Here is a 15065-nt window from a genome sequence, read left to right as displayed (position 1 = left end):
CACCCAGGGCCATTGGAACAAAGAGGAAGAATCAGGCCCCACGATGTTTTGGGAGAGTGTTTAGCACAGGAAAATGCACAGAATACATGCACGACACGGGGGCACTGTCAGTGTGGGAGCAATAGTTTACAACCTCCAGCCCTAATCTGAGCACTCTCACCTGTGCAATCTGAAAGGAACAGGAGACTTGCAGGAAAAATAGTGCCTGGATTTAACTTAAAGGAACTAAAATGTTGGAATTTTTACTCTTGATATCCTTCCAAATCAACTCTCTCAATGTTCCCATCCTCAAAACTATCATATGGGGTAACTGAGGCAGTCAGAGATTTACTGACTCAATGTCACTCAGTTGATTCTGAGTTCACTGCTGATTACATCTGACCAAACTGCTTTTTCTGAAGTCTACTCTGTTTAATCATGCTGGTGATGATTTTGTGCAGCTCTGGGACAAACTCCACCTGGCTGAGGATAAAGCAAATCTGCGGTGACTTAGTCCTCCTGTCATTTCCCATCAGTTCCCCACTCTCCTCCTCTGCCCCTCCACAGTCTCCCATGCAGGCTGACACCATATGACGGCCTTAATGGAGTCCACCGAGTATTTCAGGTTCTCTCCTGGGCCACTTGAAAGTGGATGTACCCATGGGATTTGCTTTGACCCAAGAGATGTGAGTGGAAGTGAAGCGTGTCACCTCGAGGCAAAAGAGTTGGGAGCCATTGAGACTGGCCACCCTCTCCTTCATCTCTTAGAGCAGCTGACAGCTCCCATATGGAGGCTGCTCCTTTATTCTCGTGGCAGGATGAGGGCATGTGGGGCACAGGGCACAGGAGAGCCATGGAGGATGTGCAGCATGGGCAGGAAAAGAGCCTTCAGTGGTGTACATTTCCATCGTTTGGGGCTGTTTGTTACCTACAGTGATACCTAGCCCATCCTAGCAGGCATGCACCATCTACCCCACACTCTGTGATGCAGACTAGCCTGCCGTCAGAACATGAACTGGTGGTCAGACACACGTAGGTTTCAGTTCCAGCTCTGCCTCTTATTGACTGTAACCTCAGGCTTAACTTTCAGTCTCTGAGCCTCAGTTTCAACTCTGTAAAATGAGGTGGCTATACCATCTCAGGTTGCAGAGAGAATTAAATGAAATATAAGTGCATGTAGAGCACTGAACCCAGGGCCTGGCACACACAGTGAGTACTCAATGTTAGCCATGTAGCTTCATGATGCATACTGATTGTCAATATTCAGACAATCCAGTAAAGTATTACCAAAAATAAAAGTAAACTTATTTGCATATGTATTCTTTCAATCTTTATTTTTAAACACGGTAAAACTATGCATATTCTTTCATAGCCAGTGTTTTTCTCTGAAGTTCATAGTATATTGTTAAAATAATTTTATCTTGGACCGGGTGCAGCGGCTCACACCTATAGTCCCAGCACTTTGGGAGGCCACGGTGGGCAGATTACGAGGTCAGGAGTTGCCACGAGCCTGGCCAATATGGTGAAACCCCATCTCTACTAAGAATATAAAAATTAGCTGGGCATGATGGTGCACACCTGTAGTCCCAGCTACTCAGAGGCTGAGGCAGAGGAATTGCTTGAACCCGGGAGACGGAGGTTGCAGTGAGCCAAGATTGTGCCACTGCACTCCAGCCTGGGCGACAGAGTGAAACTCTGTCTCTCTCTCTCTCTCTCTCTCTCTCTCTATATATATATATATGTGTGTGTGTGTGTGTGTGTGTGTGTGTATCTATATAAATCTCAAAAATAAAAGATCATTTTTGAGATTATCATTTTAAAAGACAAGATAATGTTCAACTTAATGACTAATTTAATTATTACTATTGGACTTTTTGTAGACTGCACAGAGCATTCAAAACAAATGAAGGAGAATAAAAAATATGTATTACATGTTGTAAAATAAATGTGATGTGGTTAATTCTTTTATTCAAAATTATAGAACATATATATGTACTGTAGAATGTATTTCTTATTATGAGTCATGTTAAAAAGTAGTTTAGAAGCCGTTGATTTGAATTTACTTTTCAAATTTTGCAGGATAATTTTTTTTTTTTTTTTTTTGACAGAGTCTCGCTCTGTCGCACAGTCTGGAGTGCAATGACGTGATCTCGGCCCACTAAAACCTCCACCTCCTGAATCTCAGCAATTCTCCTGTCTCAGCCTCCTGAGTAGCTGGGACTACAGGCTCACACCACCATGCCCGGCTAATTTTTGTATTTTTAGTAGGGACGAGGTTTTGCCATATTGGTCAGGCTGGTCTCGAAGTCCTGGCCTCTGGTGATCCACCAGCCTCAGCCTCCCAAAATGCTGGGATTACAGGCATGAGTCACCACCCCCAGCCTAAACTTGGCAAGATAATAAATAACCTTTTTAAGTGTCGTTGGGCACTTGTCTGGTTGTTTTTCTTTAGGTTACCATGCCAGCAATGATTCCTTTTGAGTTTCTGACAGAAGATAGTGGTTTTCATCCAAATAAGTCAACTACTCTACCCCATCCCTAAGCCACTTGTATGGAAAGAAAAAGAGGAAGAAGCCAGTACTGTGACTGCGTAAGCTTCCCCCAGCATCACCCGCTATGAGATGTGTGGCAGCTGAGACCCGGGAACTGCTCAAGGGCACCAGGCCCCAGCTGTCTGCACTCACTCACCTTCCTCAGGTACTCGCATGGGCATGTCACTGACTTTACGTGCTGCTGCAGCTCCTTGGTGAGCTGGCCCTGGTCATGGGACAGGAACTGTGGGGTCAGGACAATAGAGAGCTTCACCATTTGCAGAATGAGAACAGGGGCTCATGATGAGTGCCAACCTATTAGATAATTAAAAAAAAAAGTGTTGAATGAGTGGAAAAACAAGGTGATGTTTGAGTCTATAGTGGTCAAGGGCTTCAGAAAAGGACAGAACCAAGTTCAAATTCCTGTACTTTGAATTTCTACTTCATGCCATGCAAAATTACTTTACCCCTTTTAACCTCAGTTTTCTTCTGTGTGAAACAGGAACAATAGTTTCATTCGTCATTCAGTTTCTCTCAAGGTTTCACGAGATCATACCTATAAAACATCCAAGTCATTTAAATGTATCATCATTTCTGTCATAATTAGTGTGATCCATTTCACTATTATTGGATATACAGTTCTGTGCCTGAAACCTACAAAAAAAGAAAATGTTAAGTCTAAAAAGCATTAGTGATTTCTCATTTTTATATTATTAATTATAACCCTATTTAATCACACAAGGCCTTGTCTGTGGCAGGTGCTCAATAAACACTTGTCAAATCAATGCATGTGGGCTCCGGAGCCACACTGTTTAGATTCTATTCTGCCTCCACCACTTATCAGCTGTGTGATCTGGGTAAGATAATTCACCTCTTTATGTCTGCACTTCCCTCTCCATAAACTATATACAATGAGAATCCTTAGCTCATTCGGTTGTTGTGAGGGGTGAATGATTTGGCACACAATCCCAGCTACTCAGGAGGCTGAGGCATGAGAATCGCTTGAACCTGGGAGGCAGAGGTTGCAGTGAGCCAAAATTGTGCCACTGCACTCCAGCCTGGGCGACAGACTGAGACTCTGTCTCAGAAATAAAAATAAAAATAAACAAAAATCAATGAACTAAAAACCAATTTCTAGTGGTTTCTAATAAGGAAAAAATGGTTCAAAAAACTGCTAAGCGAGATCAAGCAAAACAAAAAAATCTATTAAGATAATGTTTTTATAACTCGTATTTAAAACATTGTTGATTCATTCTTTATTTTTATTTTTGAGACGGAGTCTCACTCTGTCACCCAGGCTGGAGTGCAGTGGCAGGATCTCCGCTCAGTTCAAGCGATTCTCCTGCCTCACCCTCCCGAGTAGCTGGGATTACAGGCACCCGCCACCACGCCCAGCTAGTTTTTGTATTTGTAGCAGAGACCGGGGTTTCACCATGTTGGCCAGGCTGGTCTCCAACTCTCGATTTCAGGTGATCACCCCCTGCCTGGGCCTCCCAAAGTGCTGGGATTACAGGCTTGAGCCGCCGCGCCCGGCCCTTGTTTTGTTTTCTAGATTGAAGAAAGGTTTTTCTCAGAAGTTATCTAGAATTTACACCGATTTGGTAAAGCACACTTTTGTGAACAAAGGTGGGTGGAAGCGTTTGTTTTTCCTCCCTACTTGATCCTTCTAAAGTTTGGAAACTATTCATAAATATTCTTATTTTCATGTACATATGTTCTCTTTATAAGCAGGCTACAATCAGAAAGATTGGTTATATTATCAAGGCTTTGACTGAAACATTCTATTTAAGAATATGCAGAAAATTCCTGGCTTCGAGTTTGCAGCCTTACGTTACAGTCAGGGGAAAACTGTCACTCCCTGCAGGCCTGAGAACCTTAGAGCTTTTCGGGGAGCAACTTGGCAAGGGGGGTCCCAGCAGCTGCTCACGGGCAGGAACCATGGGGCACAGCCCCGGGCGACCCTCGGGCCGGCGGGGGCCTTCCGCTTCCTGGCGTCTTTCTTCCCCGCCCCGCCGGCTGCTGGGGAAGCGGCGGGCGCCCAGTGCCTGGAGGTCGCTCCCTCGCCTCCTCTGGCTGCGGGAACGGAGAGGCGGCGGCGGCCGGAGCAGGGTGGGCGGCCTGAGCCGAGAGCCCGGCCGGCCCCCGCGAGGAATATGGCGACCTGCGGCGACCGGAGCAGCAGCGGCGTCAGTTGCTGCACCGCCGACTTCTCGGAGCAGCGAAAGCGACTCGCGAGAAGACGCCGCCAAGTGGAACCCGGGCCCTGCGGCCCTGGGAGGGGGCAGCAGCGACACAGCCATGAAGCCCCGGGCGGGGCGCTGGGCGCCAACGAGCACCACGGCAACCTCCAGACGGCGCCACAGCAACCTCTAGGCAGTGCCCACACCAACCTACAGCTGGCGCCCCTCGCACTGCACCTGCCGCGGCCGCCCCGGGGCGTGAACTGCGCTGTCAGCAGGGCCGCGCTGACCCGGGCGGCCCAGGCCTGCAGCAGCCGAGGAGCCCAGGGGCACTGCCCGGGGTGACGAGAAGGAGAAGACGGTGCCCCAGAAAAAGGCAAGAGCTCAGAGCTCGGGTCCCCGTGCCAGGAATGGCCAGGAGCAGAAGATGGAGAGGTGGAGATGGAGAGATGGAGAAGCAGCAGGTGGGAAGGAGCGGCGCTCCACTGGTGGGGTCAACATGCGCTGGCTGAGCTTAGAGTATGAAGAGGATGAAGCAAGGCAGAAAGAGTGGAAATGAGAAGGTGCAATGACACAACGGAGCACAATGCAGAATCCAGCCCTAGGACTCCAATAAAGGCTGGGTTTAATTCCAACTCACACCCTCCCACCCCTAATCAGAGAGGATCAACTGGAGAGAGAGGACCCAAGGAACACTGGAACCTGAAGGACAGGAATCTGAGGCCAAGACTGATTGCTGGAAATTGTGGGAATCAGGAAAGGAGAAACTGAGGCAGAATGGGGGGATGGAGGGTGGTGGTGGGGGGCAGTGAGCTGGGTTAGGAAGGATTAGAAATCAGAACCTTAGGAAGGATCCAGAAAGGAACTGTCCTTAAGAAGGTGCATGCTGCGGCTGGGTACTGTGGCTCACGCCTGTAATCCCAGCACCTTGGGAGGCCGAGGCGGGCAGATCACCTGAGGTCAGGAGTTCGAGACCAGCCTGGCCAACATGGCGAAACCCCATCTCTACTAAAAATACAAAAATTAGCCAGGAGTGGTGGTGTGCACCCGTAATCCCAGCTACTTGGGAGGCTGAGGCAGGGGGAATTGCTTGAACCTGGGAGGTGGGAGTTGCAGTGAGCTGAGATCGTGCCACTTCATTGCAGCCTGGGCAACAAGAATGAGATTCTGTTTCAAAAAAAAAAAAAAAGAAGGTGCATGCTGGGGATGAAGGAATGGGTTCTAAGACTCAGGGAGTGAGGGAAGGGGAGGGACAGGGGTTGGGGGTGCAGTGGGGTGCTAATGCAGCACCCAAACAGAAGAAGACTGGAGGAAAGCAGGGCCCTTCTCCTCCAACTCCAGCTGCTCCTCTGAGTCCCAGGCCACCTGCTCCTGTGTCTGCCGACCTACTGGCCTGTCTCTGAATCCTGCTAGAATGCCATTCCTCCTGATCTCTTCCCTGCCTCAGACCTTTCACTAACACCACCACCCCTACTGCCCAGGGCCCACCACCCCCACTGCCCCTGACCATAGCCTGCCCCTATCCCAGAAGCCCCTGCTTCCAGCCACATGCCCTAGGTGACCTAAAGGGGACCTGGACATGCAGGGGAAGAGGGTGCTCTTCTGGTTCCTCCTGCTTAGGTATCCCAGTCTCACAATCATGAGTGTGAGTAAATGTTGGATATGACACAGATTCTATTTCTCAAGCTGTTTCACACTGTGGTTTACCTAACAGTGTTTTGTGGGGTCATCGATGGGGATTTGGTTCTCCCTGCAGACCAAGGACCTCAGCGCAGATTTCTTGAGCAGCCTAGAGAGGCTCTGGCCTCACCTGGCCACATCAAGTTCTGGGTCCTGCCTGCCCTGCTTGGCCCAAACACAGCAAGGGTGACAGGAGGGAAACAGGAAAATGGTGACTTTATAATATTGGAAAGGAAGGATTTCATGGCCCAGTGGAACACAACAGAGAACCCAGAAATAAATCCATGCATTTACAGCCAGCTCATTTTGCACCGAGGCACCAAAAACATACCATGGGGAAACAGATGGTGTCTTCAATAAGTGGTGCTGGGAAAATGAGATATATCTATGTGTGAAGAATAAAACTAGACCCCTGTGCTTCACCATATATAAAAATCAAATCAAAATTAATTAAAAACTTATATATAAGAAACTACAGGCTGGGCACTGTGGCTCACACCTGTAATCCCAGCCCAGGCCGAGGCGGGAGGATTGCCCGAGCTCAGGCGTTCGAGACCAGCCTGGCCAACATGGCGAAACCCCGTCTCTACTAAAAATACAAAAATTAGCCAGGCGTGGTAGCGCACACCTGTAATCCCAGCTACTAGGGAGGGAGGCGGAAGAATTGCTTGAACCCAAGGGGTGGAGGTTGCAGTGAGCTGAGATTGCGCCACTGCACTCCAGCCTGGGTGACAGAGTGAGACTCCATCTCAAGAAAAAAAAAGAAAAGAAAAGAAACTACGAAAATATTAGTAGAAAACATTGGGGAAATGCTTTATAACACTTGTCTAGGCAAAGATTTCTTGAGTAAGACTTCAAAAACACAGACAACCAAAGCAAAAATTGATAAATAGAATTACATCAAGCTAAAAAGCTTCTGCACAGAAAAAAAATTTGTTTAATTAAAATTAAAAATAAACAAAGTAGACCAGGCACGGTAGCTCATGCCTGTAATCCCAGCACTTTGGGAGGCCAAGGCGGGCAGATCACTTGAAGTCAGGAGTTCTAGACCAGCCTGGCCAACATAGTGAAACCCTCTCTCTACTAAAATACAAATAATTAGCTGGGGATGGTGGTGGGTGCCTGTAATCCCCAGCTACTAGGGAGGCTGAGGCAGGAGAACTGCTTGAACCCGGGAAGCGAAGGTTGCAGTGAGCCGAGATTGTGCCACTGCACTCCAACCTGGGCCACAGAGTGAGACTCCATCTAAAATAAATAAAAAAACAAAGTGAAGAGACAACCCACAGAATGGGAGAAAATTTTTGCAAACTATTCATCCATCAAAGGATTAATACCCAGAACATATAAGAACTCAAAAACAAAAATCCCAAATAATCCCATTAAAAAATGGACAACAGCCACAGCGGGCCGGGCCAGCAGGTCCATGCCTCGCCTGGGGCCCAGGCCCGCTGCCCCGAGCGCGCGCCCAGCCCGGACCGCATGGACTCGGCCTCGCCCGGTGCCGCCCGCGGCTTGGACCCACAGGACTCTCCGCGCTCGCGCTTCTGGTCCAACTTGTGACCCTCACCAACCGCCCTGCGGGGCCCAGGCTGGCCCGGGGCGGGGCGTCATCCAGACCAAAGCCCTGTCATTGCGCTGCCCCGGCCGCCAGCCCCTCAAGAAGCTACAGACGAGACGTAGGTAGCCGTAGTCGGACTGACTACACTGGCCGGGAAGCAGTCCCCTCCGAGCCCCCGGCCGTCCCCCCTCATCGCCCTGCGCCCACCCCCATCGCCCCTGCCCCCGGCGGCGGCCTCGCGTGCGAGGGGGCTCCCTTCACCTCGGTGCCTCAGTTTCCCCAGCTGTAAGATAGGGACAGGGCGACCCAGTGGTGGAGAGGAGCCGGCTGTGGAGCCCTGCCCGCCCCCTGCCCTCTAGGTAGCCCGCCGTCTGATGAGGATTGTTATTCTAAGTGCAATACTTGGCCCTCCGGCTTCCCGCTGCTCCCACCGCACTCACGCAATAACCTGCCCAGCCGCCGTCCACGCGCGTCCCGCGGTGACCTCCCGGAGCAGTGCCCCGGCTCCCTCCAGCACCTGCGCCGAGGGGCGAGCCGTCCTGGCTGCGCAGGGCGCGTGGGCGAGGCTGCAAAGGCTGGAGTCCCGCCGCCGTGATTAATGTACTGACGAACCGAGGCAGCAGTGCCCCCATCACGACCCCCACGCCCCACTAACCCCCACGCCCCCACTCCGCGCAATAAACGACAGCATTGGCAAAAAAAAAAAAAAATAGGCAAAAGATCCCAATGGCTATTTTCCAACAGAAGACATACAAGTGGCCAACAGGTATATGCAAACTTAACATCACTAATCATCACAGAAGTGCACATCAAAACCCAGTAAAATTTCATCTAACCTCAACTAAAATGGCGACTATCAAAAAGTCAGAAAACAACAAGTGCTGACAAGGACGCAGAGAAACAGGAGCACTCAAACACTCTTGGTGGAAATGTTTTTTGTTTGTTTATTTTGAGACAGAGTCTCTCTCTCTGTCACCCAGGCTGGAATAGCGCAAGGGCGCGGATCTCGGCTCACTGCAACCTCCGCCTCCCGGGTTCCAGCATTCTCCTGCCTCAGCCTCCTGAGTAGCTGGGACTACAGGCGTTTGCCACCACGCCCAGCTATTTTTTGTGGTTTTAGTAGAGATGGGGTTTCACCATTTTGGCCAGGATGTTTTTGATATCTTGACCTCGTTATTCTCCCGCCTCAGCCTCCCAGAGAGCTGGGATTACCAGCGTGAGCCACCACGCCTGGCCGGTGGGAATGTAAAATAGCTTATCCACTATGGAAAACTGTATGGAGGGTCCTCAATAAGCTAAAAATAGAACTACCGTATAATTCGGCAATCACACTGCTGGGTATAAGTCCACAAGAAAGAAACTCAGTATCTCAAAGACACATCTGCACTCCTATGTTTATTGCAGCACTATTCAAAACAGCCAAAATATAAAATCAACCTCAGTATCCATCAACAGATGAATGGACAAAGAAAATGTGGTACATATACACAAAAAGAAAGGATTTGTGAATATACTAAAAGCCATTGAATTGTATGCCTTAAATGGGGAAGTTGTATGCTACGTGAATTCTATTTCAATAAAGTTGTTTTTAAAAAATGTAAGGGGTCAGACACAATGGCTCATGCCTGTAATCACAGCACTTTGAGAGGCCTAGGCGGGTGGATTACGAGGTCAGGAGTTCAAGACCAGCCTGGCCAAGATAATGAAACCCCGTCTCTACTAAAAATGCAAAAATTAGCCAGCGTAGTGGCGGACGCCTGTAATTCCAGCTACTCGGGAGGCCGAGACAGAGAATTGCTTGAACCCAGGAGGCGAAGGTTTCAGTGAGCTGAGATCGTGCCACTACAATCCAGCCTGGGTGACAGAGCAAAACTCAAAAAAATAAATAAATAAAATAAGGGGCCGGGCACCATGGCTCATGCCTATAATCCCAGCAATTTGGGAAGCTGAAGTAGGGTGGATCTTCTGAGGTCAGGAGTTCGAGACCAGCCTGAGCAACAGGGTGAAAGCCTCTCTCTACTAAAAAGACAAAAAATAAGTCAGGCATGGTGGTGCACACCTGTAATCCCAGCTACTCGTGAGGCTGAGGCAGGAGAAGCACTTGAACCTGGGAGGCGGAGGTTGCAGTGAGCTGAGATCGCACCATTGCACTTCAGCCTGGGCAACAAGAACGATCACTTTGGGACTGTGATTTTTGAGATTTTAGATGTGAGGGATTTTGACCTTTCAGGATTTAACCTATTTTACAGTTGAGCAGACCGAGCCACAGAGAGGGGATGTGAACTGCCCAAGGTCTCACAGGTGGTGAGTGTTTGTAGCTGGAACCTGAACTAAGGAAGGAGACCACTACTACTCCGGCTGCCCTCCTCCCACCATCTTGCCTAGTTCACAAGACAGGAGGAAAGAGAGAAAGCAAAAATTTAGAAACAAAAGTAAGATAAGTAGCCAGACACCTTGGCACCACCACCTGCCACAGGAGTTAAAAATAATAATAATAATGACATCAACCTCTGACCTAAACTACTTGTGTTATCTGTAAATTCCAGACGTTGTATGAAAAAGCATTGCAAAAGTTTCTGTTCTGTTAGCTGATGCATGTTGCCCCCACTCACCTTCCCCATGCTTGCTCGATTTATCACGACACTTTCACGTGGACCCTTTAAAGTTGTAAGCCTTTAAAAAGGCCAAGAATTTCTTTTTCGGGGAGCTCGGCTCTTAAGACACAAATCTGCTGACGCTCCTGGCCAAATAAACCTTTTCCTTCTTTAATCCGGTGTCTGAGGAGATTTGTCTGCGGCTCGTCCTGCTACAGAACCAGGGTCTACCTTGGCAAGGGATTCCACACTGAGTCTCCTCCTGAGAAGCCTGCTCTCGGGGGTTTTGAGGAAATTCATGGTCAGTAAACTGTGTCTCAGGAAATTGTTCCTCTCATGCCATTAGTACCTCTAATGCATCAGTCAGCATAAACAAGATTATGATGCAGTAACAGGCAACCTCCATTCTCTCTCCCTTTGTTTTGCTTTGTTTCGTTTTATGGAGATAAGAATCTCGCTCTGTTGCCCAGGCAGGAGGGCAGTGGCGTGACCTTGGCTCACTACAACCTCCACCTCCTGGTTCAAGCAATTTTCCTGCCTCAGCCTCCTGAGTAGCTGGGATTACAGGCATGCCCCACCACACCTGGCTAATTTTTGTATTTTTAGTAGAGACGGGGTTTCACTGTGTTAGCCAGGCTGGTCTTGAACTCCTGGCCTGAAGTGATCCACCAGCCTTGGGCTCCCAAAGTGCTGGAATTACAGGCATGAGTCATCCTGCCTGGTGCTCCCCCCATTCTCCATAGAGAAATAGACAAAGTTGATTTCTCTCCCACAGGACACATCCACAGCAGCCTTGGATTAGTCTGCATTGGAAACATCCAGAGTCCTGTGGCACAAAAAAAAGAGACATGCCTGGCCACTTACTGACTCTGAAAGTTTCTGCTAAAAAATGACAGGGGTTCAGGCCGGGCGTGGTGGCTCACACCTGTAATCCCAGCACTTTGGGAGTCCGAGGCGGGCGGATCACAAGGTCAGGAGATCAAGATCATCCTGGCTAACACAGTGAAACCCCGTCTCTACTAAAAACACAAAAATTAGCCAGGCGTTGTGGCGGGCGCCTGTAGTCCCAGCTACTCAGGAGGCTGAGGCAGGAGAATGGTGAGAATCCAGGAGGCGGAGCTTGCAGTGAGCCAAGATTGCGCCACTGCACTCCAGCCTGGGCTACAGAGTGAGTCTCAAAAAGAAAAAACAAAAAGTGACACAGGTTCCTCCCAGCCACATTTCACTGATCAAAGTGGGACAGCAGCAAACATCGTAAATGCCAATACAAGCCAGACAGCTGGAAGTTTTTGTTTCCTTTTGCTTTCCTTCTTTTTCCTACCAAGATTCACGCTCTACCTTTCTTCCTTCTTTCAACAACCCATGGTTTCACTTTCTTTACTATAAGAAAATGCTGGCTGGGTGCAGTGGCTCACGCCTGTAATCCTAACACTTTGGGAGGCCGAGGTGAGTGGATCACTTGAGGTCAAGAGTTCAAGACCAGCCTGACCAACATGGTGGAACCCCATCTCTAGTTAAAAAAAAAAAAATACAAAATTAGCCAGGTGTGGTGGGGCATGCCTGTAATCCTAGCTACTTGGGAGGCTGAGGCAGGAGAATTGCTTGAAGCCAGGAGGCGGAGGTTGCAGTGAGCTGAGATCACGCCATTGCACTCCAGCCTGGGCAACAAGAGCGAAACTGCATCTCAAAAAAAAGGGGGGCCGGGTGTGGTGGCTCATGCCTGTAATCCCAACACTTTGGGAGGCCAATGCAGGCAGATCATGAGGTCAAGAGATGGAGACCATCCTGGCCAACATGGTGAAACCGTGTCTCTACTAAAAGTACAAAAATTAAGCCAGGCACAGTGGCTCAAGCCTGTAACCCCAGCAGTTTGGGAGGCCAAGGTGGGTGGATCACGAGGTCAGGAGATCGAGACCATGGTGAAACCCCATCTGTACTAAAAATACAAAAAATTAGCCAGGTGTGGTGGCTCATGCCTGTAATCCCAGCTACTCGCGAGGCTGAGGCAGGAGAGTCGCTTGAACCCAGGAGGCAGAGGTTGCGGTGAGCCGAGATAGCACCACTGCACTCCAACCTGGGCAACAAGAATGAAACTGTCTAAAAACAAAAAACAAAAGGCTCTGCATTCCATGACTCATCATGGAAAAGATAAAATGATCCAAATTAAATATGTATTTCTATGCTGACTTATAAATTGCTAAAATAGTTCATAACCAATGTTTCGTTTGTCAAATCCATGTTCCTGGGAAGACAATCAAAGCTTCAGGTGCATTTGGCTACCTCATGGGCAATTTGAACATTTCAATTGTCAATTGTCATTTTCAATGCATGTTTTCTGGTTGCTTTCCCATGCAAGACGGCTGATATTATAACAGTAGATCTATGGTACGGTGTATTTTCACCAGATACTGAAAGCTTTTTATGGCTCACTGACTGGGGACAATCAATTCCTTCACAATCTAGAACCTGAAGATTGGATCTTCTGAGAACATCAGAGAAAGAATGTCCTTGCCATCCACACTACAGCAAAACTTCAGGACCTTGAACTTTGGGTTCATAATCTCACAAGAGAGAAGTTTTTCGCTGGAAGAAGATGGCATCCTTGATGTGAACAGCTTTTCCCAAGATCACAGATCAAGACTTCTGGTTTTTATTGTTTTTTTGTTTTTGTTTTTGTTTTTTTGAGACAGAGACTTTTTTTTTTTTTTTTTTTTTTTTGATATGGAGTCTCGGTCTTCTCGCTCCAGCTGGAGTGGAATAGCGCAATCTTGGATCACTGCAACCTTCACCTCCCAAATTCAAGCGATTCTTGTACCTCAGCCTCCTGAGCCGCTGAGACTACAGGCACATGCCACCATGCCTGGTTAATTTTGTGTGTGTGTGTGTGTGTGTGTGTGTGTGTGTGTCAGGGTTTTACTCTTGTTGCCCAGGCTGGAGTGCAGTGGTGCGATCTTGGCTCACTGCAATTTCTGCCTCCTAGGTTCAAGTGATTCTCCTGCCTCAGCCTCCTGAGTAGTTGGGTTTATAGGCACCCAACACCATACCCAGGGAATTTTTTGTATTTTTAGTAGAGACAGGGTTTCATCATGTTGGCCAGGCTGGTCTCAAACTCCTGACCTCAGGTGATCCACCCGCCTCAGTGTCCCAAAGTGCTGGGATTACAGGCGTGAGCCCTGTGCCCAGCCTCCGTCCCCACCCCCCCCCCCCTCGACTGAGAGAGAGAGACTGACTGGGGACAATCAACTCTCTCTAGACTGACAGAGAGAGAGAGAGGGAGGGAGAGAAAGAGACGGAGTCTGGCTCTCACCCAGGCTGGAGTGCAGTGATCTTGGTTCACTGCAACCTCCACCTTCCGTGTTCAAGCGATTCCTGTGCCTCAGCCTCCCAAGTAGCTGGGATTGTAGGTCCGCACCACCACGCCCTGCTAATTTTTGTGTTTTTAGTAGAGACGGCTTCGCCATGTTGGTCAGGCTGGTTTTGAACTCCTGACCTCAGGTGATCCGCCAGCCTCGGCCTTCCAAAGTGCTGGGATTACAGGCGTGAGCCACCTCACGCCCGGCCAAATGAAATAAAATGCTAAAGTAAATTCAGGACTACCCCTCCTCCAAGTCTTCTGTCCCCTTTGGGCGCCCAGGTGAGCGGGGGAGGGGCTGGGGGAATAATAACATCAAAAGAGCGCCTTTTCCTCCCTTATTCCGAGGAGACTTTCCTGGGCCTGACTCCCAGTCCTGTCCCCAGCGCCCCGCGGCCTCTCGAGCCCCTTCAGTGACCAAGATGCAGAGATCAGGATGTCTTTGCGCCGCCCCAGGTGCCCACCCCTAGCTGGTTCCGCCTGGGCCCCGAGGGACGGTGAGGTCGAGGGCCGGGCCGAGGCGTGGCAGCCAGGGTGTGTGTCTGCTGGGCTTGCTGCCTCCGGCGGCCCGGCAGCACCGTCCCACCTCTGCCACCCTCCGATGGGGCCGCTACCTGTGCGCCTGCCAATCATGCTGCTCCTACGGCTCCTGTAGCTGCTGCTGCTGCTTGCACCTGGCCCCAGGTCCGGCGAGGGTAAGTGAGGAAGCGGCTTTCCCGGCTCAGGCGTTCCGGGATTCCTCCAGCCCTTCCTAGGGACCCAGCAGCCCTGCCTCCCATCCCTCTCCAAGTTCCTAGTTGCCCTAGAGCCCCCAGCTCGCTCTTCTAATGCTCACCCACACTCTGGGTCCCAGCCCTCTGCAGGGCCCCCCACTCACTCCTCCCAAGGACCCAGAACTAGCCCAGCCCTTCCCCGGGGCCACAGAGTCCTCTCCTGGCTCCCTCCCCTAACCGGCTGTGACCCTCTCCAGCAGCCCGGAAGCTTCCCGCTTGTCCTGATCTGGGGTCCGCGAACTTATCCTTCATTCCACCTGTCCCTGAGATGTGAGACACCAGAGGGTGGGAGGAGCAGGGGCAGAAAGGGCCCGGCTTGGGGGTGGGAGAAGAATATATTGTGCCCCTGTACAACAAACCCGTGACCAAAAAAAAAATATAGATCATACTGTCCCTATCTCACTATCCATCATTTGGG

General features: G+C 49.8%; 1 protein-coding gene across 4 annotated transcripts in view; it reads right to left on the bottom strand.

Moving 5' to 3' along the window:
* Window positions 1-2667: 2667 nt before the first annotated feature.
* LOC101140878 (eukaryotic translation initiation factor 3 subunit C) overlaps window positions 2668-15065 on the bottom strand; it is a 41241-nt gene continuing 28843 nt past the window's right edge. For 2 of the 4 annotated variants that reach the window (XR_010131338.1, XR_010131337.1), the window contains exon 22: window positions 6570-7615. The gene's annotated coding sequence lies outside the window, so the exon portion shown is untranslated. Of the gene's footprint in view, window positions 2826-2977; window positions 3067-6569; window positions 7616-15065 lie in introns of those variants that run through there. The other 2 variants (XR_010131335.1, XR_010131336.1) reach the window with 2 other exon arrangements.

Source organism: Gorilla gorilla, chromosome 18 (assembly GCF_029281585.2).
Source record: "Gorilla gorilla gorilla isolate KB3781 chromosome 18, NHGRI_mGorGor1-v2.1_pri, whole genome shotgun sequence".
Classification (NCBI taxonomy): Eukaryota; Metazoa; Chordata; class Mammalia; order Primates; family Hominidae; genus Gorilla; species Gorilla gorilla.
Note: the sequence above shows the minus strand (reverse complement) of the source record. Positions and strands in the feature narration are given on the sequence as shown.